The sequence below is a fragment of the Triticum aestivum genome, chromosome 6D (assembly GCF_018294505.1).
Source record: "Triticum aestivum cultivar Chinese Spring chromosome 6D, IWGSC CS RefSeq v2.1, whole genome shotgun sequence".
Classification (NCBI taxonomy): domain Eukaryota; kingdom Viridiplantae; phylum Streptophyta; class Magnoliopsida; order Poales; family Poaceae; genus Triticum; species Triticum aestivum.
Genome location: NC_057811.1, coordinates 141,398,481 through 141,407,343, shown reverse-complemented (window position 1 = coordinate 141,407,343; position 8,863 = coordinate 141,398,481).

Genomic DNA, 8,863 nt, shown 5'->3' with positions numbered 1-8,863 from the left:
GGGCGCCATGAAGACATTGGTCTTCTATATCATCAATGGCATCAGTTCCAATATTCAGGATTTCTTCATCCAACAACTTGCAGCTACAGGCATTGATCTCTTTGGACTGAAATTTTATGCTCCCTGGGTGATGCGTTTGATCAAGCTTCATTCAACAATCAACTATCAACCTTCAACGCGCAACCATGTTGTATTTTTTCCTGATGTTGATATGTACTTTGAATCCATCTATCCTGAGCATGCCAAGAAGCCACTCCATCTTCAAAATGTCGAACACCAAAGCTTCACACAGCCAATTGAAGGCATTCATGTGCCAAATTCTACTACTCATGCTTATCCTCTGGCTGGCAACTTGCATCTACCGCATCATGCCAATACTGAAGCCACTGCCAGCACAATTGCTCAAAGGCCTCAGAAGCGTCCTTGTGTCCTCAACGACCGTGAGCTTCTGGTATCTTTACATCAAAAGCAGGATAGGCATCATGACTGGCTGAAGCGCCAAATGTAGAGTCTCTTGGTAGATGTAAATCGTATTCGCAACTTGGCCACCAAGAACTCATCCGTCGCGCATGAAGCCTGTCGGCGGTCCTGGAAGAGCCTCACACTTCTCTGCTCTGAAGATGATCTTCATGAAGATGGCTTCACAGAGAACTTCAAGTTTGACTCTAGACCTCAACAATCTACAAGTTGGCGTCGAACACCTTCAATTGAAGATTCTGAACATTCATCTTCAGCTGCAACTGTTGTTGCAAGAGTCGTCGATGAAGAAGATGACGCCACTTCACCAACTCTAGCTTCACTGCACCATGATTCTGCTTCAGGCCCCTCTGCACCGCCCAACTCCAACGTTGACCCTGCTCCAACATCTTCTCCACCTGGGAACGAGTAGATCCTCTATGTCTTCAAACCTTTTTGGTCCTTACTAACAAAAGGGGGAGAAGCATAGGAGGTTGATAGTCTTCTAGCGGGTCCATATGGGGTGGTTGCATTATTTTTGCTAAGTTCTTACAACTCCCTTTGAAACTATTTGGCTCTTGAGTTGTAACACTTAAGCTTGATGGTCGTCTGCTACTCTTGCTGCTACTTTGTGATGCGATGATAAACTCCGCATGAAGTCATTCTGCAGACGCCCATTTCTCATTATGCATTTCATTATCTTCGCTATTCTTATATATGCATGATGAATTGTCTTCGTATGTTGAAGAGGATCTCCATAAAGTAAAACCTGTCATCTGCATTTGCATTCAAGAGCAAACTACTTATATGCACATCTTCAGGGGGAGCCTTTTGCAACTGATGAAGACAATGACTTTGATCTTTAACTTTCACATACTTTTATCCCCGTTGAAAACTTCAACCAGTTTGTCATCAATCACCAAAAAGGGGTAGATTGTAAGTGCATCTAGTGCCACCCCTAGTTGGTTTTGGAGTATTGACGACAAACCTGGTTGAGGGACTAATGTGTTTGTGAGAATTGCAGGATAACACAGGTAGTAGTCCCTTATTGATTCGGTTTACCTACCAGAGATGACCCCTAAAGATGTGTGAAGACATTGAATACAATGGTGGTTCGTTAAGACATTCACGATGAAGATTATGACATATGAAGACATTCACTTGAAGACTATGGAGTGTGAAGACATAGTTGTTTTGTAGTTTCCTTTTCTTCTTTATTGAGTCATAGGAACCACCGTACTGTTAAGTGGGTTCCAAGTGAACAAAGTCAGAGTGACTGATGTGATGCTCAACCAAAATCCTATGTCTACGAGCGAAGACAATGAGAGCAAATCTTATCCAGAGCTGGATGAGTCAGCTTTACTTATAGCCTTTCCAAAGCAGTTCACTGATGATTACCTCTCAAACCACCTGTATGGTCAAGAGGCGAGGAAGGTATTCATACAACACCCACGGTTCAATATTGAAGTGTTCCTGAAGAGGACGAAGGATGGACGGTCAATCATCCACATGCACTGGCCTAAAGTTGCAAGGACCTTCAACATCAATGAAGGCTCAATATTTGCCTTCCACTTCAGCAGTTTTCCATATGAGATTCATCTGTCTATGTACTGTCTATGATGCTAATTTCCAAAGGTTATATATGTTGCATGTGAAACTTGGTGCTGGTGTAGTTGTGTAATGGGGTAGCTGAGTGCTGAAGCTATATGATGTTGTACTCTGATGTATTTCAATTATGAAATCCTTCTTCCTTAATACGAAAATGAAATATATTGTGTGCTTAATATGAAATGTCAATTAGAGTAATAAATGGATTATTAATAATAGGCCAATTAGCCTACTAATTGGGTTTTTCTCTTACAAACGGTTATTGAGAAAACATCGTGGGCGATGACCTCAAACAACACACACAGTTTCTATGAATAAAACGTGTTGGATCAATGAACAATCACACACGACTTCCTCTTGAAAACTGCTTGTGTTATGCCACCATGCGCAAACGTTTACCACATAAAACTTTTGTGTGATGGACAGCCTATGCCACACAGTTTCTTGTACGCACCGTGTGTGATGCATTCAATAGCGTAAATGGTAAAATTGTTAATATCATCTGCAACGGCAATGCTATCACAAACGATTTAATGCGGAAAATTGTGTGTGATGTATGTACCAACGGAAATGTTTTCCCTGGATTGACTGTTCGGAATGTACATAGGAACGAAAACGTACTTCTTGGATTGACTGTGTGGGATGTACATACGAATGGAAACATATTCCTTTGATTGACTATGTGGAATGTACATACCTACAGAAGCGCTTGTCTGAGACTGACTGTGTGGGATGTACTTACGACCGAAAACGATTGGGCCTGTATAATTGTATTTTTAACACAACTATACATATAACCATATTTGATCGCTCGCCCATCGCACACGACTTCATTTTGCCTAGCGTGTGTGCCAGGAGGGTCTATCCCCGACGGCTTCTGGGTCATGTGGGAAGGAACCCCCTATCGCACACACTCACTTGGCGACGGTTCAAAACGCCGTTGTGGAAAGGGGTTAAAAACCGTTTGTATAGTACCTCACTATAATAGTGAGACCTCCACTGTAGATGACTCTGAATGTGAATCCAAACCCAGCTATAAAACTCCTGCTAAAATTGCAACTGAACAACAAACAACCATGGAAAAGATTCAAAAATTTCTAGACAAAAGCAATGACCCGTTGGACGAGGAAATGAATTGAACTCAGTCCTTCATCGAAGACATAAAAAAATCTTCGTGTTAAGTACGAGGAACTTGAAAGTCGTGATGAAACCCTCTCAGCTACTATTGATAAGCTCTCCTATGATTATCTTCAAAGGAAGCAAGATCTAGACAAACTGAGAGAGTCTCATGTAGATCTTCAAAAGGAAAATGATTCACTACTCACTCAACAGATCAGTTCCGCTCAGGAAGATTTTGTGCCACCTTGCCTAAAATGCCTTGAGTGTGACAATGCTATCTCTATTGCTGAATGCTCTACTGTTTCTGAAAGTGCAATTTCTTCAACTGTTGACGTGGTATCTAACCCCTCTTCTGAGGAAGCCACTACTAAAGCTGATGAGATGCCAGCTTGAAGACATTGCTTGAAATAGGCATGTACAAAAGCCTGAAAGGGCATCAGACACTATGTGATGTCCTCAAGAAACAGATTCTGAACCGAAACCCTAGGAAAGAGGGTGTTGGTTTCGAGAGGAAAATGAATGTTGATGGATCTTACTAGAAGCATGAACAGTACCCCAAAACCACATGGGTTGCTGCAAAAGGCCCTTCAGTGATAGGCGCTCCCACCCCCACCCCGGCGATCGCCACCACCTCCGGTGATCTCCTCCCCTAGCCACCAAATTTCATTTCCTTTCCAATAGATCTCTCTGGCGCACTGAGATCTACGTTTTAATACCCATCTCTATGGGTTCTGCTAATGGATCCACCCTTGGCTTGGACTTCTCCAAGGGTCTGGTTTTTGCGGAGAAGGTTTTTCAATCTACGGGTTTTCCGGTGCACCCCATGGATGACACGGGATTCTTCACCATGGTAATTTCTTTTGGCCGACATGATTTTCGTTTGACCGAGGATTCGGTGCCAGCGGCGCTTGAGGCGGCCATCGGGGGTTCTGCTATTGAGTTCCTGGTTTTTATGATCACGGAGAGGGTTTTTGGTTTTCACGTTTCTTGCAAGGCTGTGGCTTTAATCATTCTCAGGCTCCGTTCTTTCTCTTGTGATCATTTTAAATGTTTCTTTCATCTTTGGGGTAATGGTGGCCCAAATTGGGGTCGTGAGTTCAAGCTTTGGAAATTGGAATGTGATGCCGAGTGGATCATTGTTAGCCCTTCCAAACGTCGAGCTACCCTTGGCATGTTGGCTATGCACACCAAGCCCCGTAAATCTTCGATAAAGTCATCGCATGCCCCTGCCAAGAAGCTTTCGTTTTCACAGTTCCAGAATTATCCTGCTTGTCGTGGTTATCGTTATTCGGCACGCAGACTTGCATTCAAACTGTTGAGGATGCGGGGTACACGCTTCCTGCGCATGAACGGGTGGTCATCCACCCTTCGCCGCCGGCTGAGCTCCGGTGGACGACAACTACCCCCTCCATTTCTTTTGGAACGGTTAGGGATCTTCAACCAGCTGCGAATGGGTCGCCGTCTATCTCGGGCGGAAATTTTGGCTCTCTGAATGTGGACGTGCCATCCCATGTTGGGCCGTCTTCTTCACGGTCCTCGGTCCAGGTGGAGCCGGTGCTATCTTCTGGGCCTTCCATTCCGTCTTCTCAGCAAGCAGACGAAGATTTTGATAAATTGGTTACGGGCATGGTCGATGAAGTTTTAACGTGTCAGATTTGCTTGTCTAAGGGTCATTTTGCTGCGGCGTGCACGTCTAAATTGTGTTGTACCTCTTGTCTGCGGGTGGGGCATGGTAAAAAGGATTGCAACAAGTTTGCTAGCATTTTGGGTTTGGTTTGGAAACCAAAACCCGGTAACGGTGCAACTTCCGAGGATCGCTCAGCTCCCACCGAGAATATCTCCCTGACACAGCTTTTACCAAACTTGGACTCCTCTTGCACTTCCGCATTTACTGCTTCGCCCTGTTCCATCAGTCCTGGTCCCAAAACGCCTTCGACCGCGCCGCCTGAGACCCCTCCTCCGCCGGAGTTCTTGTCGTCTGCTTCCAGCCCGGGTTGTTCCTCTCCGATGGCCAACTTCCCTCTTGACCCCTTGTTGTATGTGCCGGCTGGCCATCACATTGTGGACGGCGGTGATGCTCGTCTGCCTCGGACCTATGTGACGCCACATACCCCACTTGTGCGCCGCCATGAGGAATTCATGCTTGCTGAGGTAATGCCCATCCCCCCTCCCGATCAGATTGGTGCTGCTAGAGAGGAAGTGGTTCAGTGGTTGCAAGCTCATGGGGTGTTGGTGAGGTCTGCTCAGCCTTGGATTAGATCGGTGGGTCTTTTCGAGCTTCGGGATGCTGCAGTCAGGTTTTCTCTTCTTCAGATGCCGCCCCAACCTCTAGGTAATGATCGTTTTGTGCGTTTTATGAAGCACGATGAGGGTGATTCGTTTAGAGGTGCTCAGGGTTTCCGTCAGGGACTGCTCATGTTCTTGGGGATTCCGCTCGATCTTCGCAATGAGGAGAGTATCCGGGCAGCGGTCAACACATTTGGGAAGTTTCAGCATTGGATTAGTGAGGATCCATACCTTGTGCGCACTTTGGTCTTTGCGTCTTTTCCAGAAGATATTTTAGTACCAAGAGATGTGGTGTTCATGGATTATGCTACCTGGGGTGGTGCCCGGGTGTCTTGGACGGTGCCTCTGTATATCCTGGGGGCCAATTTTGTTGAACAGATGCCCCAAGATGAAGACTGGATGCCCATGAATGGCAATCCACATCCCATGCCTGGTGTTCCCTTCCCGGAGATGCCACCTTTTATTCTGCCTCCGTTCCCGGCCCTGGGGTGGAACGATGTGCCACCACCTCCACCTGAACCTGCACATAATGAGGTGCATGAGGACAATTGGGGCAACTGGGAGGAACCTGCTGCGGAGCCTGCTGTGGAGGATCAAGAATCTGTGGTATTGAATGACTCGGCTCAACCTAGTTCGGCTCACCAAAGTTCTGAAGCTCAACCTCAGGTGCCCCCTGCTCTTATCGTTCTCATTGATGGGGCTCCACCTGCTATTTTGCATGTTCAGATGGCAGCACCGGACCTGGAGGATGCTAATAATTGGGCAATTGTGGTCTATCAACCTCCTCCTTTTGATGTCCGCACTTTGGAGCAGCCTGTGGTTCCGATTCCCTTTGGTCCCCCTCTACCGCCTGAGATGATTTGGAGGCGCTCGTTTGAAAATCTGCTGAATGCTCCAATGGTGTTTCAGGTGCCTAAACCCCTGTCGCCTGTTATTTTGAACAAGAGAACCTGGGACTTTGCTTCCCAGCAGGATGCCCTTCCTTTGCTGACATGGAAGGAGTCGGTACCTGCTCGACCTGTGGCTAGAGCATTATTTGTGGATGAAGCTGATAGGGTTGTGCCTGTTGTTCCTTCTCCTCCTGAGCGTGCACCTGCAAGGAGGCCACGCAAAGTTTTGGCGCCAACTCCACTTGTTGAAACTTCTGTTCGTAGGTGTACCAGAAGTTCGACCCAGCGGGATGGGTTTAAGCCCACTTTCCATGAGCTGGTTCTGCAGCCCAAGAAGAAGAAGCCCAAGGCCAAGCCTCTTTCTGCGGAGATGTCTGAAGACCCTGCTTTTGGAGATGTTCCTCCGCCTACCCCCATCAGTCACCTGCAAGCTATTGGCAAGGAGCTGGAGATTGATGCAGCTCTGCTCACGGAGGATGCACTTATGGTGGACCCCTCTGCTACTACAAATCAAGACTCCAATGAATAGTGTGCTCCTATTCTGCTGGGTTTGGCGAGCCCAAAAATCTGCTTTATGTGTTTGGTTTTCTTTTTCTGATCCGGGGCTATGTAATAATGCTGGTTTGAAACTCTTATGTGCTTTTGGGCATCTGACACTGTGTGTCATGTGCATGGGTGACTTGATTTTGTTATTCCTTTATGAATAATCTCTGTAGAAACTGGAATGTCCTGTGCTGGAATGTCAGGGGTTTAAATTCTGAGGCTAGGCAAAGAGCTGTTAGACAAAAGATTGACGAAAGCCACTGTGCTATTGCTTGCCTGCAAGAAACTAAATGTGCTTCATTCGATTCCCGAATGATTAAAAGCTTTTGCCCCAAGCGATTTGACAGCTTTGCTTTCTCTCCTTCCTTGGGGGCCTCTGGTGGAATTCTAGTTGTTTGGAACTCGTCTATATTTGGTGGGACTCTATTGCAAGTCCAACAATTTGCAGTGGTAATTGAGTTTGTTTCTCGGCACAACAATGAGCGGTGGACTCTTGTGGTGGTTTATGGACCTTGTCAGGGGGAAGCCAGGGATAATTTTGTAAACTGGTTGTGTCACCTGAACATTCCTGTGGATGAAAATTGGTTGTTACTGGGGGATTTTAATTTCTTACGATCTATGGATAACAGGAATTTACCTGGTGGTGATTTGAATGACATGTTCATCTTTAATGAGATAATTGGACACCTTGGCCTTTTGGAGTTGCCCATCAAAGGCAGGTCCTACACTTGGTCCAATATGCAGGATGATCCACTCCTTGAGCAGCTTGACTGGTTCTTCACTTCTGTTGATTGGATCTCTGATTATCCCATGACTGAGGTGCTGCCTCTTGCCAGAACTGCTTCTGACCATGTGCCTTGTATGGTTACAATTAAAACTTCTATTCCCAAGTCTAATATCTTTAGGTTTGAGAATTATTGGTTGGAGTTGGAGGGTTTTATGGACTGTGTTGATTCCTCATGGCAGAAACAATCCAGAAAGGGCCATATTACTGCCAGGATAGCTGACAAATTTAAGTCCTTGAGAATGTGTCTTAAAAGGTGGCAGAAGAGCATTTCTAAACTGAAAACCCTAATTTGTAAATGCAATAGTGTTATCCTGCTCTTGGATGAGCTTGAGGAATATAGAACACTCTACAGACAGGAATCAAATTTCAGGATTGTAGTTAAATCCCATGTTGAGAAATTGCTCCACCTTCAATGTCTCTATTGGAGGAAAACATGTACTATCAGATACATCAAAGTGGGTGGTGAGAACACCAAGTTCATTCACGCTATGGCCACGGAGAGATACCGAAGAAATTCTATTGCTAGCTTAAAACTGCCTGATGGTACGGTAGTGACTAATCATTCCCAAATGGAGGGTATTATCTGGGATTGTTTTAAGAACAGAATGGGTTCTTCCAGGGGAATTATCATGGGATTTGATCTTTCTTCCCTTATTGAACCAGTTGTGGGATTGGATGTTCTCACTAAGCCTTTTGAGAAGGAGGAAATGGACTTGATTGTCAAGAACATGCCAGTTGATAAAGCTCCAGGTCCAGATGGTTTTAATGGTCTTTTCTTCAAAAGGTGCTGGCACATAATTTCTCAGGATTTTTATGAACTGGCCCAGGCTTTCTTTCAGGGTACTGCCCATCTGGAGAATATCAATGACTCTTACATAACTTTGGTGCCCAAGAAGCCCTCCCCTGAGGAGGTGGGTGACTACAGACCTATCTCTTTAACAGGAATGGGTCTTAAGTTCTTGTCTAAGATGGCAGCCAATAGGTTTCAAGAGGTGATTATGCAGTGTGTTCACAAGAACCAATATGGTTTCATAAAAAGTAGAACAATTTAGGATTGTATTGGGTGGACCTTTGAGTATTTGCACCAGTGCCACCAGTCCAAGAAACCTATTGTGATTCTAAAGTTGGATTTTGAAAAAGCTTTTGACTCCCTTGAGCATGAGGCCATTGTGCA